Source organism: Dendrobates tinctorius, unplaced genomic scaffold (genome assembly GCF_039654945.1).
Source record: "Dendrobates tinctorius isolate UK_male_01 unplaced genomic scaffold, ASM3965494v1 ptg000224l, whole genome shotgun sequence".
Lineage (NCBI taxonomy): Eukaryota > Metazoa > Chordata > Amphibia > Anura > Dendrobatidae > Dendrobates > Dendrobates tinctorius.
Genome location: NW_027361891.1, coordinates 1886567 through 1907529, shown reverse-complemented (window position 1 = coordinate 1907529; position 20963 = coordinate 1886567).

Here is a 20963-nt window from a genome sequence, read left to right as displayed (position 1 = left end):
TGAGCGGTGTATCTAGTCCTATCCTGTGTGACACTGTCTGCTGAGATGTATAAAAAACTGGAGTCTGAACTGAGAAAGTACATTAATGTGTATGCACAATGTAGGTGCATATTAACACATGACCATTAACCAGAAAAAACAAAAAAGCACAAATATCCTGAAATAAAAAGTAAAAAATAAACTGCAAATAATGCATAAAGGTAATAATAATAATAAGGGTATTTAGTGAACATAATTTTGAGCAAAATAATGTACAAGCCATCCCACCACGTCACGGCAACCCTTGTGGGACAGTCCCTACTCTAGTATTTAAAACCTTTTCACTTGCCAAGTGACGTGAATGTGAACAAGGATCGACGGACTGACCCACTAGTAAAAGCATAGGCCAGACTGGATGGCTTCCCCAGCTCAGAAAGAGGGCGGTCACACCCTTATATACACTGAATGCACAATGAAATGAATAAAAAACTGGAGTCTGAACTGAGAAAGTAAATTAATGTGTATGCACAATGTAGGTGCATATTAACACATGACCATTAACCAGAGAAAACAAAAAGCAAAAAGCACAAATATCCTGAAAATAATGCATAAATGCAATGCAATAATGCAGTTTATTTTTTACTTTTTATTTCAGGATATTTGTGCTTTTTGCTTTCTGTTTTCTCTGGTTAATGGTCATGTGTTAATATGCACCTACATTGTGCATACACATTAATTTACTTTCTCAGTTGAGACTCCAGTTTTTTATTCATTTCACTGTGCATTCAGTGCATATATGGGTGTGACCGCCCTCTTTCTGAGCTGGGAAAACCATCCAGTCTGGCCTAAGCTTTTACTAGTCGGTCAGTCCCTCGATCCTTGTTCACATTCACGTCACTTGGCAAGTGAAAAGGTTTTAAATACTAGACTAGAACTGTCCCACAAGGGTTGCCGTGACGTGGCGGGATGGCTTGTACATTATAATTATTTTGATCAAAATTATGTTTACTAAATACCATTATTATTATTATTATTACTACTACATTTATGCATTATTTGCAGTTTATTTTTTACTTTTTATTTCAGGATATTTGTGCTTTTTGCTTTCTGCTGAGATGTGTGTCTAATAATATCCTGTGTGGTACTGTCTGCTTAGCTGTGTATCTAATACTAGCCTGTGTGATACTGACCACTGATCCGTGCATCTAATCCTATCCTGCGTGATACTTCTGCTGAGCCGTGTATCTAATCCTATCCTGTGATACAGTCTGCTGAGATATTTAATCCTATCTGGTGTAATACAGTCTGCTAAGCCATGTATCTAATCTTATCCTGTGTGTTACTGTCTGCTGAGCCATGTATCTAATCCTGTCCTGTGTGATACAGTCTGCTGAGATATGTATTTAATCCTATCCTGTGTGATACAGTCTGCTAAGCCATGTATCTAATCCCAGGGGCATACTGTCAATAGTAGCAGACCACTCAGCTGCTATGGGGTCGGTGTGGGGGCCCTGGTTGAGGGGGCCTGCGACGACCGCTGCGGTTTGGCAGCTGTGCTGTGCTGGCACAGTACTATCTCCTTTAATTAAATGTAAGCAACGGCCGACGGCCGCTGTATACCCCCTGTTTGGGCCCCTTGAAGCTCTCCTTTCCTTGTTTCCTGGTCAGCAGTTGGCTGAAGTCTCTGACTGGATTTGCATAAGAATGCCATGCCTGTGTGCATTGCAGGAAGCAGAAAACATTCATCATGAGCCTCTCTCACTCAGGGACAGGGACACACACAAGACGGTGACTTGGTGAGCCCGGCTGGGGGTGGATTTTTTTTGTTAAATGTGTCCCCTCACTGTGCTGTGTTCGATATACAGCGTCCTGTGTGCGATATACAGCGTCCTGTGTGTGATATACACAGCGTCCTGTGTGCGATATACACAGCGTCCTGTGTGTGATATACAGCGTCCTGTGTGCGATGTACAGCGTCCTGTGTGCGATATACAGTGTCCTGTGTGCGATATACAGCGTCCTGTGTGTGATATACACAGCGTCCTGTGTGCGATATACACAGCGTCCTGTGTGTGATATACAGCGTCCTGTGTGCGATATACAGCGTCCTGTGTGCGATGTACAGCGTCCTGTGTGCGATATACAGCGTCCTGTGTGTGATATACACAGCGTCCTGTGTGCGATATACAGCGTCCTGTGTGCGATATACAGCGTCCTGTGTGCGATGTACAGCGTCCTGTGTGCGATATACACAGCGTCCTGTGTGTGATATACAGCGTCCTGTGTGCGATATACAGCGTCCTGTGTGCGATGTACAGCGTCCTGTGTGCGATGTACAGCATCCTGTGTGCGATATACAGCGTCCTGTGTGCGATATACAGCGTCCTGTGTGTGATATACACAGCGTCCTGTGTGCGATATACACAGCGTCCTGTGTGCGATATACACAGCGTCCTGTGTGCGATATACAGCGTCCTGTGTGCGATGTACAGCGTCCTGTGTGCGATATACAGCGTCCTGTGTGCGATATACAGCGTCCTGTGTGCGATATACAGCGTCCTGTGTGCGATATACAGCGTCCTGTGTGCGATGTACAGCGTCCTGTGTGCGATATACAGCGTCCTGTGTGCGATATACAGCATCCTGTGTGCGATGTACAGCGTCCTGTTTGTGATATACACAGCGTCCTGTGTGCGATATACACAGCGTCCTGTGTGCGATATACAGCGTCCTGTGTGCGATATACAGCGTCCTGTGTGCAATATACACAGCGTCCTGTGTGCGATATACACAGCGTCCTGTGTGCAATATACAGCGTCCTGTGTGCGATATACAGCGGCGTCCTGTGTGCGATATACAGCATCCTGTGTGCAATATACAGCGTCCTGCATGCGATATACAGCATCCTGTGTGCGATATACAGCGTCCTGTGTGCGATATACAGCGTCTGCTGGCAGCCTGGCACTTTACATTTACAATGGCTCTGGCTGCACTTTGCACCTTAGGGAGGGGGGCCCGGCTGCACGCACTGTGGAGGGGACCCTGCATGCACTGCAGGTGTGTGTGTGTGTATGTGTATATATATATATATATATATATATATATATATATATATACTCACCACTGAGCCACCAATGATTTATTCTGCCTTGCTAAATGTCTGTGATATATATTGACAATCAATCAGCTACTTGTTGGCCAATAGCTGATAGCCCATTTTGGCATTTCTTATGCTCACAGGATGATCAGTATAGATTGTTTTGTGTGCATAGATTATTATTGTTCTCAGCAGCACATACTGGTTACAAAGAAGGATGTGTTACTGAGTGGGATTATTTTTAAGCCAGATTTAAAATCATTTTAGTGCATTATATATGATTTCCTGGACAGTATTTGGGCCCTTGTGCAGTATTTATGAGTTCCTGGACAGTATTTGGGCCCCTGTGCAGTATATATGGGCTCCTGGACAGTATTTGGGCCCCTGTGCACTGCAGTATATATGAGCTCCTGGACAGTATTTGGGCCCTTTTGCAGTATATATGACCTCCTGGACAGTATTTGGGCCCCTGTGAGCTGCAGTATATATGAGCTCCTGGACAGTACTTGGGCCCCTGTGCAGTATATATGGGCTCCTGGACAGTATTTGGGCCCCTGTGTAGTATATATGAGCTCCTTGACAGTATTTGGGCCCTTGTGCAGTGTATTTGGGTCCCTGTGCAGTATATATGAGTTCCTGGACAGTATTTGGGCCCCTGTGCAGTATATATGGGCTCCTGGACAGTATTTGGGCCCCTGTGCACTGCAGTACATATGAGCTCCTGGACAGTATTTGGGCCCCTGTGCAGTATATATGGGCTCCTGGACAGTATTTGGGCCCCTGTGCACTGCAGTATATATGAGCTCCTGGACAGTACTTGGGCCCTGTGCAGTATATATGGGCTCCTGGACAGTATTTGGGCCCCTGTGCAGTATATATGAGTTCCTGGACAGTATTTGGGCCCTTGTGCAGTATATATGGGCTCCTGGACAGTATTTGGGTCCCTATGCAGTATATATGAGTTCCTGGACAGTATTTGGGCCCCTGTGCAGTATATATGGGCTCCTGGACAGTATTTGGGCCCCTGTGCACTGCAGTATATATGAGCTCCTGGACAGTATTTGGGCCCTTGTGCAGTATATATGGGCTCCTGGACAGTATTTGGGTCCCTATGCAGTATATATGAGTTCCTGGACAGTACTTGGGCCCCTGTGCAGTATATATGGGCTCCTGGACAGTATTTGGGCCCCTGTGCACTGCAGTATATATGAGCTCCTGGACAGTATTTGGGCCCTTGTGCAGTATATATGAGCTCCTGGACAGTATTTGGGCCCCTGTGCACTGCAGTATATATGAGCTCCTGGACAGTATTTGGGCCCTTGTGCAGTATATATGGGCTCCTGGACAGTATTTGGGTCCCTATGCAGTATATATGAGTTCCTGTACAGTACTTGGGCCCCTGTGCAGTATATATGAGCTCCTGGACAGTATTTGGGCCCCTGTGCAGTATATATGGGCTCCTGGACAGTATTTGGGCCCCTGTGCAGTATATATGGGCTCCTTGACAGTATTTGGGCCCCTGTGCAGTATATTTGGCGCCCCCAGGAGTATGGCTGCCACAGTGGCTTTGCCTTCCTCCAGGGAAGGGTAATGCCAGGCTTGGAGGCAATGATGGGTCTCTCTCGCAGTCAATCCATACATGCAACACAGTTCCACTTCAGGCCAGCAGGGGGAACTCTGAACCAGGATTAAGGGGAGGGGTGCCCTCTGAGGGCCAAGAGGAAGGAGTGGGCAGTTAGTCTGCAGAGGGTGAAGTGTGCAGACATGTAGGAAGAAGCTGGAGGTTGAGCTGCGGAAGGCGAGCTCCCTCAGCTTGAGAGCGCACGAACTGGAGCCTGGTCTCCACGGCTGTACGGATACTAAGGGTCCTTCAGCAGATACCAGAGGAGTAGGAGGCTGTAAATACCCTACTCCCATCTAAGGCCTCTTTCACACTTCAGTTTTTTGTGTCAGTTAAAATCCGCCAAAAAGGCGGAAAAGCGGATCCGTTTCTAACTGATGTGAACGGATGGCACAGGATCCGTTTTGTGACGGATCCGCAGAATGAAGAATTTTAAAGGAACCGCTGGCCGGGAAGAGGAGAGAGAGAGAGAGAGAGAGAGAGAGAGATTTTTATCGTCCGCCGGAAAGGATTTCAGGGTGAATTTTCTCCCTGAATTCCTGGGCATGCGCAATGGAAAATGCGGATCCAACAACAAAAAAAACGTTGCAAGGTTCATCCAGGCATGCCGGCGGACCAAAAAATTTTGGCGGATCCTCACCAAAACGGAACGCCAGTAATGCAACTCAATGGGGAAAAAAACGGATCCGCAAAAAAAAATGGCGGATCCGTTTTTTTCAAAACCTGGCGGATTTTGACTGATGGTCAGAAACGGAAGTGTGAAAGAGGCCTAAGACTTGAGGCACAACAGCAGCTTGGATAGAGAGCCAGGACTCAGAGAAGGGAGTCCCCCAAAAGAGAGGCTACAGCTGTCTGCCGTGCAAGTACGGTTCTTGGGAACATCTGACAGGAGGAACTTCAGAGTAATTAAGTACTGAAGTGCTTCATTCAAATAAGCGTTAGGAAGGAGACTGCACAGCCCGTCTGCTGAGGGAGAATCCCTGAGTTGCTTCCAGGCTAGCCTGCTCCGTTACCATCTGTAATCAGGACCATGGACTGCAGTTATCAAGTAAAGGTACAGAAATTGCACCCCGCTGTGTCTTGTCTGCTTCCTACCTTTCCGGCACTGCTACATCCCCGTGCCAACCACATCTACACTGCCCTGGGACTATAGCTTCACCTGTGGGAGCTACTACATCTTTGCTGCACCATACCATCAGTCCCAGCGGATCTGTCTGCAGCGTCGGCTTAACATCTCCCTTGCCGAACACCACAGGTGGCGTCACAAACTATTCCATTACACCATTACAATTCCCCATTACTTGGGCGCCCAGGACCACAGACTGGGTCACTGCTGCTGTGACACATCCCACTGACACAGGCCCGGTACCGAGTACCCCACAGCCCTGGAAGGGCAACCCAATTTGGCGTCACGATCAGGATTACGGAGCCCGGTATCCCCGGGTCCTGTGTGCCATAGACTGTGTTTGTGCAAAATAAACTGTGTGTGAAATTGGCGCCAGTTGCCGCCATTGCCGCGCTGCTTGGCGCGCGCGGGAAGAAAGAAGCGGGCCTTCGTGGGCGGAGCCTGCCGCAGAGCGCGAAGAAGCGAAGTGCCGCGCGGGAAGAGAGGACAGCACGCGAGAGGAGGAGCTGAGGCCTACAGCCCAGAGCGTTGGGCCTGTGAAGCGGCCGCCGGTGAGCTCACACAACCCCCCGGGCCTGGCTAACATTAACTGGGGGGGAGAAGATGTCCGCGCCAAACGGTGATGCAGCGGCAGACACTGTTGTCAACCCCGCGGTACCGCCAAGTGGAGCGCCCGCCGCAGCAGTCCCCATAATGCCGCTATCCATGCCCTACATCCCGGGAGCGGCCTGGCTACCGCAGTACTCGGGTGAGTCGCATACCCTGAGTGAATTTAAAGAGAGACTGTGCAGTTTGTTTAAAGTATACCCTCTGTCTGAAAGCCAGAAAGTGAATATCTTGATTGGACAGCTAATGGGTGCAGCACAGAGAGAGGTGAAAGCCTGTCAGGACACTGATAAAGAGACTGTTGCAATGATCCTGGCCAAGCTGAGGAGCACCTTTGACACTCGCGCTGCAGCTGAAATCAAGATGAGGTTCTTTGGCTGTAAACAGAAGGCACAGGACAGTATCAGGGATTAAGCAAGTTGATCCTGACAGTGTAAAGGAAGAAGATAAACTGTTAAAGGAGCAGTTCATTGAAGGACTCCTATCTAGTACCCACAGAGGACAGTTGCGTACTATAACCCTGCAAAACCCTGATCTGAACTTTGCTGATTTTAAGGACAGGGCTATTCGGGTACTGCAGGAGTCCACTGACAGCCGTCCAGCGCCCCCTAGGCGCGCAGCGATCACCTACCATCAGGAAGCAACATCTTTTCCTTCCATCCCTGTGGAGGCTGATGCACAGACTCTGGATAAAGATCCAACTGAGGAGCTGCGTCTTCAAGTCCAGGAGTTGACCAAAGGGATGGCTGCACTTACCAAAACCATGCAGTCCCTACAAGTGTCTTCCAAAGAAAAGATCCAGCTTGCTTCCAGTCCAGAGGATGTCCCGTGGCTCCAGAGGAGGAGAACCCCGCCACTTCGAGGAAGGAACAACGATCGCTATGACCAGGAGGGACGTCCCATCTGTCGTCGCTGCTACAAGGCAGGTCATCTTGCCAGGTACTGTCCTTTAAACGAGCAACCCCTGGGGCAAAGGGCCAACCCCCTGGAGTAGGATCCCCAGGCCCAAAGAACTGGAGAGCCAAGTATGTGGGAGGGAGACCAATCCTTCCTGTGGTGATTGGGCTGATTCAGAGCTTACCCGTGGCCCAACTGATGAACTGACAGTAGTTGCTAGTAATGGTCAGTCCTTACCGCAGATAGGATGTAAAGAAATTACTGTCAAAGTGGGGCGGGTAGAGCTAAAGTCTCAAGGGTTAATAGTTGTTGATATTGACCGACGTGAATGTAATCCCATGATGACTCTTGGTGCAAATGTAATTGAAAACTGTCTGTCCGAGGTTATTGTCTTGTTGCAACAGGTGGCTGAGACTGCTGGTTCCGGAGAACGAGTCCTGCAGAAGGAGATCCGAGCCGCAATACCCCCCAGATGTGAAATGTTGGTTTGGTGTCGGGCAGCTATAGGTCTTAGAGGGAGAGATTACCAGGCATTGGTAGAACCAGTATACTCCGAGAGCAGGCCCACTGTCCTGACAGCCAGAGGGGTGGTTGATGTACGAAAGGGGAGAGTACCTGTATGCCTTTTGAATTGTGGGGAAGAGGAAGCCACAATACCTCGGTACACCACAGTTGCTAAGCTGCTCACCGTTAATAACAACAGGCAGCAGAACCCTTGGCCTCATCCGATCCGGTGGAGGACAATGGCTCTGTGAAGCAGCCACATGAGTGGTGTCAGCAACTGCAGGTGGGAACTGACTCTACACCTTCATACCAGAAAAATGGGGTTTACAGAGTGACACAAGAGTATGAGCGGGTATTCAGCAAACACCCACTAGATTTTGGGCAGGCAAAAGGGGTTCAACATCATATCCCCACGGGAGACCATCCACCCATAAAAGAGAGATACAGGCCTATACCCCCAACACAATACCAGTGTGCTAAGAGTATGTTGAGGGAGATGAAGGAGGCAGGGGTCATCAGAGACAGTTGTAGCCCCTGGGCAGTTCCAATAGTGTTTGTAAAGAAAAAGGATGGTACCATGAGAATGTGTGTTGATTACAGGAAAATTAACAGCATTACACATAAAGATGCCTACCCATTACCTAGAATTGAGGAATCATTAGCTGCACTTAAAACTGCTAATTACTTTTCCACCTTGGATCTCACCAGTGGATATTGGCAGGTTCCCGTGGCAGAGGCAGACAAGGAGAAAACTGCATTTACCCCTCCAATGGGTCTCTGTGAGTTCAATTATATGCCATTTGGGCTCTAAACTGCTCCAGGAACATTTCAATGGCTGATGGAGTGCTGCCTGGGATACATGAACTTTGAGACGGTCCTGTTGTACCTGGATGATGTCATTGTTTTCTCCAAAACCTATGAAGATCATCTGGAGCACCTGGCTGAAGTGTTTGAAGCTTTGTCCAATTTTGGCCTGAAGGTGAAGCCCTCCAAGTGCCACCTCCTGAAGCCCAAGGTGCAGTACCTCGGTCATGTGGTCAGTGCAGAAGGTGTGGCACCAGATCCTGACAAGGTCACAGTCATCCGGGACTGGCCGAAGCCCAGCAACCTTCATGAAGTACGCCAATTCCTTGGACTGGTAGGCTACTTCCGAAGATTCATCAAGGGCTTTACTGAAATAGCCACCCCTATGCAAAATCTCCTGGTGGGGCAGTCCGAGAAGACCAAACAGAAAAATTCCCCCTTTGAATAGACTGAAGAGTTGGAAAGGTCCTTCACCAGATTGAAGATGGCTCTCACAGGAGATGAAGTTCTGGCTTACCCAGATTATGACAAACCCTTTGTGCTGTACACAGATGCCAGCAACGTGGGACTAGGAGCAGTACTGTCGCAGGTACAGAATGGGAAAGAAAGAGTGATCTCCTATGCCAGCAGAAAGCTGCGCCCCACTGAATGGAACCCTGATAATTACAGTTCTTTCAAGCTAGAGTTCCTTGCCATAGTCTGGGCTGTCACTGACAGGTTCAAGCATTACCTAGCCTCTGCCAAGTTCACTATCTTCACGGACAACAATCCGTTGACGCATTTGGACACTGCAAAACTAGGTGCACTGGAACAGCGATGGATGGCTCAGCTGTCGAACTATGAGTTTACCATCAAGTACCGGGCAGGGCACTAGAATGCCAATGCTGATGCGCTGTCCAGAATGCCTAACCTACCAGATGCAGGAGAAGACCCTGAGGCTCTTGAAGAGATAGAGCTACCTCCCTTCCACCGGCTACTTGCGGCCCAGCGTGCTCAAGAAGTGAGAAACAGACGGTCTGGCTTGAAGGAGGTCACCCTGAACCCATTGCCCCATCGTGATTGGGCAGAAACGCAAGATAGTGACCCTGCAATCCGCCTGGTGAAGGAGCTGCTGACCCGAGCTGACACATCCAGAGTCAAATGCTCCTGAAGAGACTCAGCAGTTGTGGAAGGAGAGAGGCAGGCTGTTCATTTATGAAGGGAAGCTGTGTCGGAGGAGTATCAATGCCCGCACTCATGAGCTGGTCTGGCAGGTGAGAGTCCCAAAGAGAGAGGCATCAATGGTCCTGGAAGCATACCACAATGGAGCTGGACACTTCGGATGGAAGAAGTTGGAAGTATTGCTCCGAGAGAGGTTTTACTGGGCTGGTATGAGGAAAGCCATTGAGAGGTGGTGCCGGGAGTGTGGACAATGTAACCTGCGCAGAAAAGATCGAGACAGCCAGAGAGCTCCCCTACAACCAATCATCACCAAGCAGCCCCTTGAGTTGGTAGCCCTGGACCATGTGAAACTGGTTCCAAGCCGGTCAGGCTACATCTATGCACTTACCATTGTGGACCACTACTCAAGATTCCTGGTAGTTGTGCCTGTCAAAGATCAAACTGCCAGGACAGCAGCCAGAGAATTCCAACAGGACTTCTGTAGACCACATGGGTATCCTGAAAGAGTGCTGACAGATCAAGGTCCAGCTTTCGAGACAGAAGTGTTCCACGAATTCTGTAACCTGTATGGTTGTAAGAAGATCCGGACACCGCCGTATCATCCACAGACCAATGGCATGTGCGAGAAGATGAACCAGGTAGTGATTGACCTCCTGAAGACTTTGCCCTTGGAGGAGAGGAATCTGTGGCCAGAGAAGTTGCCCGATCTGGTGGACCTCTACAACCATATCCCAGTGAACTCCACCAACTGTACCCCAGCCTATTTAATGAGAGCCAGACCTGGTAAACTGCCTATTGACTTAGACATGGGAGTCCTGATGCCTGAAGTAGCGTCCCCAGATGCTGATTGGGACACTGAGAGGCAGCAACAGTACCGAAGAGTTCAAGAATGTGTGGAAAGGAGTCTGGCCCAGGCAAGGCAAAAGCAGGAGAAGCTTTACAATCAAAATGCACCTGCCATTCCTTTGTCACCGGGGGAGCAAGTCTTGAAAAGGAAGAGAAGTGTGACGGACTCAGCTCCTGCTGAGCCCATCTTTTGAGTGGACCCTCTGGGTCGTGGCACCCACCCACCTAGGGCGAGCTTACCTTGTGAGAAACCACCCCCTATACAGGGAGCGTCAGGGGCAAGACAAGGTGCATGTGTAGGGGACACGCCAGGGTTCAAGGCTAGGTGCGTGTGTAGGGGACACGCCAGGGTTCAAGACTAGGTGCGTGTGTAGGGGACACGCCAGGGTTCACAAAACAAAACAGGGTGCGTGCGTGGAGACACGCCCAGGCACAAGGTACGAGACAGAGTGCGTGCGTAGAGACACGCCAAGGCACAAAGTACAAGACAGAGTCCTGAGCATGCAAAGGGGCACGCTAGGGTCCAGGCGAGGCAGAGGCCTGCGCGTGCAGAGAGGCACGCCAGGGACAGGGTTCAAGGACCAGGTTAGGACCTGTGCCTGCAAGAGGGCACGACAGGGTACATGGCCAAACCTGCGCGTACTATTATAGAAGCACGGGGAGGTATGCCATGGGCAGGCGAGGGCCTGCGCGTGCTTTAGAGAGCACGCAGGGCACAGTGCAGAAACAGCGTGAAGTGCAAGGGAGCACAGAGAGCACGGCTGGGGCACTGGCTAGCTGATCGGGATGCGGCACTGACAGACGGACAAGACTCCAGCAAACCCGACTGAGGCATGGCAGGCGACACAGCTGTCACTGACCAACGAGCACGGCTGAGGCACAAGCAGGCGGGCACGGCTAGGGCGGGCACGGCTGAGGCACAAACAGGAGGCTAGGAAGGCCAGGTGCATGCAAAGAGCATACGAAGAAAGAGCAAGGGAAGACAAGACGAGAAACAAGGCAGGGCTTAAGCAGAGTACAGAACCAGGAACGGAAGCAGATCAGAGCAAGAACAGAGCTAGCAGCGGAGCGTAGGCCGAAGCCCAGAGCCGGGCCAAGGGAGAACCTTGGGACTAGCCTAGAAACGTGCAAGAGAGCATAATAGGAAAGAGTCTAGCAGCGGAGCATAGGCGAAGCCCAGAGCCGGGCCAAGGGAGAACCTTGGGACTAGACATGGAAAAGAGAGGAGGAAGGGTACGTGTGCCAGGAAGCACAACAGAGCACCATAGGAGAGAGCGAGGCAGAGCAAGCAAAGACCATAGGGAAGAACAAGGCAGAGCAAGGCAAGGTACGGAACAAGGCACAGCGAAAACAGGCAAGGCAGAGAAACAGAAGGACTACAAGTCCAAGCAGGACAAAGATGAACATGGCACAACAGACAAACATAAGACAAGGCATGGGACAAGAGATGGAGTACGAGCACGGAGCGTGTGCAGAGATGCACGACAGGGCAGAGTGCAAGGGCACAGAATAGAGGGAGCGCTCCACAGACCAAGCAGCCATGCAGGGACACCACACAATACTCAGGCCCTGAGCATAGGAAGGGGCGGCCAGATGTAGGGCATAGCACCTCCTCTTCCAGGTCAGGACCAGGGGAGCACTTCCGGGTTCAGATCCACAGGATAACAGAGCATAGTCACATGATCAGAGTTCCAGACATGACGAGACGATTGCAGAACCAGACAGTGCAGGATCCTAGGAAAGGTCACATGATCAGAGTTTCAGACATGACGAGATGATCACAGAACCAGACAGTGCAGGATCTTAGGAAACGTCACATGATCAAGGTTTCAGACATGACGAGATGATTGCAGAACCAGACAGTGCAGGATCCTAGGAAAGACACATGATCAGGGATTCTAGACATGACGAGAAGATCACAGAAGGCAAAGCAGAAACGCAGGCATCTTGCAGCTCAGCAGACATGAGGTGAGTGTGCACACTGCTCTAGGGAACAAGCAGCATAGCAGACATGAGATGCGCGTGCACACCGCTCCAGGGTCATGAGGCACAACAGACATGGCGGAAATAACAGACATGGCGAGCATGACAAGAAGATTGCACAAGTTGGATGATCAATGGGAAGCTGAACCTTATACCATTCTGCCCTCGAACTTTGATAATACTAAGGTATGCCTTGTGAGTAAAGATGGAGGGGAGACCTCAGCAGCGGTATCGAGAGATCACTTGAAGTTGTGTCCTGACCAGTTGAAGGAAAGGAAAGAAGAACCAGATAACATCCAGCCCATAGTGGAAGAAGAGAAGGTCCGCACAGTGCTTGGAGAATTCCCTGCGAATTGGACTAATGTGAACGATGCTATAGTGGTGCCAGTGTTGCTGTTCCCCCAATTGGTAGCACAGGAAGATGTGACTCAAGAGAATCAGGAAAATCAGGTAGCAGATGCCACACCACCAGTGGAGCCAGAGAACCCTCGCCCTGCCAGTAGTGAACCTGTTGTGCCCCTGGAGAGTCTAAGAGTTCACAGACAATCTAGTATCCCTGTGTTACAGAGAACCCCCAGTAGTGTATCCAGTACATTACCCACTGCACCAGTCTTACGCAGGTCTACCCGCACCACACAAGGTATACCACCCCTTAGATATCGCATATAGCAAAGTAAATTTTGAAATTTTGTAAATATGTAGCTGTTTTTCAAATTTTGTGCCTACAGGTAACCTGTAAGAGTTTCCTTTGGAGTTTTGTTTTATGGACACTGAACCACAGGACTTCTGTGTGGTCAAAAACTTTTACCATTTGCCCATGAATGGACCATGGACATTGATGCTGGACTTATCATCATTGGACCATTTTTGAAGCACTTGGTTTTTGTACATTTTTCATTTTTAAATCTTGTACAATTATTATTGTAACTGTTTATATGTTATTCATGTTTTCTTTTGTTCAGCCCAGGAGTGCTGACTTGCACTAGGGGGGAATGTGGCGCCCCCAGGAGTATGGCCGCCACAGTGGCTTTGCCTTCCTCCAGGTGAGGGTAATGCCAGGCTTGGAGGCAATGATGGGTCTCTCTCGCAGTCAATCCATACATGCAACACAGTTCCACTCCAGGCCAGCAGGGGGAACTCTGAACCAGGATTAAGGGGAGGGGTGCCCTCTGAGGGCCAAGAGGAAGGAGTGGGCAGTTAGTCTACGGAGGGTGAAGTGTGCAGACGTGTAGGAAGAAGCTGGAGGTTGAGCTGCGGAAGGCGAGCTCCCTCAGCTTGAGAGCGCACGAACTGGAGCCTGGTCTCCACGGCTGTACGGATACTAAGGGTCCTACAGCAGATACCAGCGGAGTAGGTGGCTGTAAATGCCCTACTTCCATCTAAGACTTGAGGCACAACAGCAGCTTGGATAGAGAGCCAGGACTCAGAGAAGGGAGTCCCCGAGAGAGGCTACAGCTGTCTGCCGTGCAAGTACGGTTCTGGGAACATCTGACAGGAGGAACTTCAGAGTAACTAAGTACTGGAGTGCTTCACACTACAAGGCGCTAGGAAGGAGACTGCACAGCCCGTCTGCTGAGAGAGAATCCCTGAGTTGCTTCCAGGCTAGCCTGCTCCATTATCAAGTAAAGGTACAGAAATTGCACCCCGCTGTGTCTTGTCTGCTTCCTACCTTTCCAGCACTGCTACATCCCCATGCCAACCACATCTACACTGCCCTGGGACTATAGCTTCACCTGTGGGGAGCTACTACATCTTTGCTGCACCATACCATCAGTCCCAGCGGATCTGTCTGCAGCGTCGGCTTAACATCTCCCTTGCCGAACACCACAGGTGGCGTCACAAACTATTCCATTACACCATTACAATTCCCCATTCCTTGGGCGCCCAGGGCCACGGATCGGGTCACTGCTGCTGTGACACATCGCACTGACACCGGCCTGGTACCGAGTACCTCACAGCCCTGGGAGGGCGACCCATATATATGGGCTCCTGGACAGTATTTGGGCCCCTGTGCAGTATATATGGGCTCCTGGACAGTATTTGGGCCCCTGTGCAGTATATATGGTCTCCTGGACAGTATTTGGGCCCCTGTGCAGTATATATGGTCTCCTGGACAGTATTTGGGCCCCTGTGCAGTATATATGGGCTCCTGGACAGTATTTGGGCCCCTGTGCAATATATATGGGCTCCTAGACAGTATTTGGTCCCCTGTGCAGTATATATGAGTTCCTGGACAGTACTTAGGCCCCTGTGCAGTATATATGAGCTCCTGGACAGTATTTGGGCCCCTGTGCAGTATATATGGGCTCCTATACAGTATTTGGGCCCTGTGCAGTATATATGAGTTCCTGGACAGTATTTGGGCGCCTGTGAAGTATATATGGGCTCCTGGACAGTATTTGGGCCCCTGTGCAGTATATATGAGTTCCTGGACAGTATTTGGGCACCTGTGCAGTATATATGAGTTCCCGGACAGTACTTGGGCCCCTATGCAGTATATATGAGCTCCTGGACAGTATTTGGGCTCCTGGAAAGTATTTGGGCCCCTGTGCAGTATATATGAGTTCCTGGACAGTATTTGGGCCCCTGTGCAGTGTGTATGAGTTCCTGGACAGCACTTGGGCCCCTGTGCAGTATATATGAGTTCCTGGACAGTACTTGGGACCATGTGCAGTATATAATAATAAATAATAAATTTTATTTCTATAGCGCCGACATATTCCGCAGCACTTTACATTTCGGAGGGGATTTGTACAGACAAAAGACATTACAGCATAACAATAATCACATAGATTATAATAGATTAGATTATATATATAATAGATTATATAATAGATAGATTATATATGAGTTCCTGGACAGTATTTGGGCCCCTGTGCAGTATATATGAGCTCCTGGACTGTATTTGGGCCCCTGTGCAGTATATATGGGCTCCTGGACAGTATTTGGGCCCCTGTGCAGTATATATGGGCTCCTGGACAGTATTTGGGCCCCTGTGCAGTATATATGAGTTCCTGGACAGTATTTGGGCCCTTGTGCAGTATATATGGACTCCCGGACAGTATTTGGGCCCGAGTGCAATATATATGATTTCCTGGACAGTATTTTGGCCCTTGTGCAGTATATATGGGCTCCTGGAAAGTATTTGGGCCCCTGTGCAGTATATATGAGTTCCTGGACAGTATTTGGGCCCCTGTGCAGTGTGTATGAGTTCCTGGACAGTACTTGGGCCCCTGTGCAGTATATATGAGTTCCTGGACAGTACTTGGGCCCATGTGCAGTATATAATAATAAATAATAAATTTTATTTCTATAGCGCCGACATATTCCGCAGCACTTTACATTTCGGAGGGGATTTGTACAGACAAAAGACATTACAGCATAACAATAATCACATAGATGATAATAGATTAGATTATATATATAATAGATTATATAATAGATAGATTATATATGAGTTCCTGGACAGTATTTGGGCCCCTGTGCAGTATATATGAGCTCCAGGACAGTATTTGGGCCCCTGTGCAGTATTTATGGGCTCCTGGACAGTATTTGGGCCCCTGTGCAGTATATATGAGCTCCAGGACAGTATTTGGGCCCCTGTGCAGTATATATGGGCTCCTGGACAGTATTTGGGCCCCTGTGCAGTATATATTAGTTTCAGGACAGTATTTGGGCCCTTGTGCAGTATATATGGGCTCTTGGACAGTATTTGGGCCCCTGTGCAGTATATATGAGTTTCTGGACAGTATTTGGGCCCCTGTGCAGTATATATGAGCTCCTGGACAGTATTTGGGCCCCTGTGCAGTATATATGAGCTCCTGGACAGTATTTGGGCCCCTGTGCAGTATATATGGGCTCCTGGACTGTATTTGGGCCCCTGTGCAGTATATATGGGCTCCTGGACAGTATTTGGGCCCCTGTGCAGTATATATGGGCTCCTGGACAGTATTTGGGCCCCTGTGCAGTATATATGAGTTCCTGGACAGTATTTGGGCCCTTGTGCAGTATATATGGACTCCCGGACAGTATTTGGGCCCGAGTGCAATATATATGATTTCCTGGACAGTATTTTGGCCCTTGTGCAGTATATATGGGCTCCTGGAAAGTATTTGGACCCCTGTGCAGTATATATGAGCTCCTGGACAGTATTTGGGCCCCTGTGCAGTGTGTATGAGTTCCTGGACAGTACTTGGGCCCCTGTGCAGTATATATGAGTTCCTGGACAGTACTTGGGCCCATGTGCAGTATATAATAATAAATAATAAATTTTATTTCTATAGCGCCGACATATTCCGCAGCACTTTACATTTCGGAGGGGATTTGTACAGACAAAAGACATTACAGCATAACAATAATCACATAGATTATAATAGATTAGATTATATATATAATAGATTATATAATAGATAGATTATATATGAGTTCCTGGACAGTATTTGGGCCCCTGTGCAGTATATATGAGCTCCAGGACAGTATTTGGGCCCCTGTGCAGTATTTATGGGCTCCTGGACAGTATTTGGGCCCCTGTGCAGTATATATGAGCTCCAGGACAGTATTTGGGCCCCTGTGCAGTATATATGGGCTCCTGGACAGTATTTGGGCCCCTGTGCAGTATATATTAGTTTCAGGACAGTATTTGGGCCCTTGTGCAGTATATATGGGCTCTTGGACAGTATTTGGGCCCCTGTGCAGTATATATGAGTTTCTGGACAGTATTTGGGCCCCTGTGCAGTATATATGAGCTCCTGGACAGTATTTGGGCCCCTGTGCAGTATATATGAGTTCCTGGACAGTATTTGGGCCCCTGTGCAGTATATATGGGCTCCTGGACAGTATTTGGGCCCCTGTGCAGTATACATGGGCTCCTGGACAGTATTTGGGCCCCTGTGCAGTATATATGAGTTCCTGGACAGTATTTGGGCCCTTGTGCAGTATATATGGACTCCCGGACAGTATTTGGGCCCGAGTGCAGTATATATGATTTCCTGGACAGTATTTTGGCCCTTGTGCAGTATATATGGGCTCCTGGACAGTATTTGGGCCCCTGTGCAGTATATATGAGTTCCTGGACAGTATTTGGTCCCTTATGCAGTACATATTGGCTCCTGGACAGTACTTGGGTCCCTGTGCAGTATATATGAGCTCCTTCCTTTTTGACTTTTACAAGGAATATATCAAATTGGATGTAAGTGCTTTACTTTTTCTTTTACTCAAATGAGAAAAAAATCAAAGACCAGCTATAAAATTAATTGTTTGACCTATAGCATGCATTCCTGGAGTTCAGAGCACCTTTTTTTTTTTTTTTTTTTTGGGGGGGGGAGGGGATTCAGACTTTTGCTATGGGGCCCCATGATTTCTATGTACGCCCCTGTCTAATCCTATCCTGTGTTACTGTCTGCTGAGCCATGTATCTAATCCTATCCTGTGATACAGTCTGCTGAGATATGTATTTAATCCTATCCTGTGTAATACAGTCTGCTAAGCCATGTATCTAATCTTATCCTGTGTGCTACTGTCTGCTGAGCTGTGTACCTAATCCTCTCCTGTGTGATACTCTCTGCTGAGCCATGTATCTAATCCTATCCTGTGTGATACTGACTGCTGAGCCGTGTATCTAATCCTATCCTGTGTGATATTGTCTGCTGAGCCATGTATCTAATCCTATCCTGTGTGATATTGTCTGCTGAGCCATGTATCTAATCCTATCCTGTGTGATACTGACTGCTAAGCCATGTATCTAATCTTATCCTGTGTGTTACTGTTTGCTGAGCTGTGTACCTAATCCTCTCCTGTGTGATACTCTCTGCTGAGCCATGTATCTAATCCTATCCTGTGTGATATTGTCTGCTGAGCCATGTATCTAATCCTATCCTGTGTGATATATTGTCTGCTGAGCCGTGTATCTAATCCTATTCTGTGTGATACTGACTGCTGAGCTGTGTATCTAATCCTATTCTGTGTGATACAGTCTGTTGAGCCGTGTATCTAATCCTATCTTGTGTTACTGTCGGCTGAGCCATGTGTCTAATCCTATCCTGTGTGATACAGAGTGCTGAGCCGTTTATCTAATCCTCTCCTGTGTGATACAGTCTGCTGAGTCGTGTATCTAATCCTATCCTGTGTGATACAGTCTGCTAAGCCATGTATCTAATACTATCCTGTGTGGTACTGTCTGCTGAGCTGTGTATCTAACCTATCCTGTGTTACTGACTGCTGAGCTGTGCATCTAATCCTATCCTGTGTGATACTGTCTGCTGAACTGTGTATCTATTTCTATCCTGTGTGATACAGTCTGCTAAGCCATGTATCTAATCCTATCCTATGTGGTACTGTCTGCTGAGCTGTGTATCTAATCCTACCCTGTGTGATACTGACTGCTGAGCTGTGCTTCTAATCCTATCCTATGTGGTACTGTCTGCTGAGCCGTGTATCTAACCTATTCTGTGTTACTGACTGCTGAGTCGTGTGTCTAATCCTCTCCTGTGTGATACTGACTGCTGAGCCGTGTATGTAATCCTATCCTGCGTGATACTGTCTGCTGAGCTGTGTATTTAATCCTATCCTGTGTGATACTGACTGCTGAGCTGTGCTTCTAATCCTATCCTATGTGGTACTGTCTGCTGAGCCGTGTATCTAACCTATTCTGTGTTACTGACTGCTGAGTTGTGTGTCTAATCCTATCCTGCGTGATACTGTCTGCTGAGCTGTGTATTTAATCCTATCCTGTGGGTTCAGCTATGTGCCCAAGTTGCTTTTTTGATGCAGAAAATTCCTGAGCGGAAACGCACACCCTCTTCCCGGGAAAACGCATGTTTTATGACGCGCTTTTGTAAGCGTTTTTGTTGCTTTTGTTAAGTGTTTTAGCATGCGTTTTCCTAAGCATTTTTGCAATACAACTGTATGTATGCAGAAACGCACGCATTTCTACAAAATTAATGAACATGCTGCATTTTTTTCAGCTAAGCGTTTCCGCAGCGGAAAAAACGCACCATTAGCACATGTGCGGATTCAATTATGATAACATGGGATGCTTTTCTTAAGCGTCTCCGCAGCAGAAACGCGCGCCTAAAAGCGCTGTGGAAACGCTTAAAAAGTGCAATGTGGGCACACAGCCTTACTGTCTGCTTAGCTGTGTATCTAATCCTATCCTGTGTGATACTGTCTGATGAGCCGTGTATCTAATCCTATCCTGTGTGATACTGTCTGATGAGCCGTGTCTCTAATCCTATCCTCTGTGATACAGTCTGCTGATCCGTGTATCTAATCCTATCCTGTGTGTTACTGTCTGCTGAGCCCGTGTATCTAAACCTATCCTGTGTGTTACTGACTGCTGAGCCGTATATAAAATTAAAAAACTCAAAATGCACTATTCCAAATTATTAGGCACTGTAGAATTTCTAAACATTTGATATGTTGTAATGATCTGAAAATGCTCATTTATGGAATTTGCAGCATTAGGAGGTCACATTCACTGAACAAAAAAGCTATTTAACTCCAAAACATCCTAACAGGCCAAGTTACATGTTAACATAGGAACCTTTCTTTGATATCACCTTCACAATTCTTGCATCCATTGAACTTGTGAATTTTTGGAGAGTTTCTGCTTGAATTTTTAGCATGAACACAGAATAGCCTCCCAGAGCTGCTGTTTTGATGTGAACTGCCTCCCACCCTCTTAGATCTTTTGCTTGATAATACTCCAAATGTTCTCTATTGGGTTGAGGTCAGGGGAAGATGGTGACCACACCATGAGTTTATCTCCTTTTATGCCCATAGGAGCCAATGACTCAGAGGTATTCTTTGCAGCATGAGATGGTGCATTGTCATGCATGAAGATGATTTTGCTCCTGAAGGCATGTTTCTGCTTTTTATACCATGGTAGAAAGTTGTCAGTCAGAAACTCTACATACTCTGTAGAGGTCATTTTCACACCTTCAGGAACTTTAAAGGGCCCAACCAGCTGTTTCCCCATGATTCTGGCCCAAAACATGACTCCTCCAGCTCCTTGCTGACGTCGCAGCCTTGTTGGGACATGGTGGCCATCCACCAACCATCCACTACTCCATCCATCTGGACCATCCAGGGTTGCTCAACACTCATCAGTAAACAAGACTGTTTGAAAATTAGTCTTCAGGTATGTCTGGGCCCACTACAACCATTTCTGCTTGTGAGCACTGCTTAGGGGTGGCCGAATAGTAGGTTTATGCACCACAGCAAGCCTTTGAAGGATCCTACACCTTGAGGTTTGAGGGACTCCAGAGGCACCAGCAGCTTCAAATATCTGTTTGCTGGTTTGTACACTGTGTGCAGAATTATTAGGCAAATGAGTATTTTGA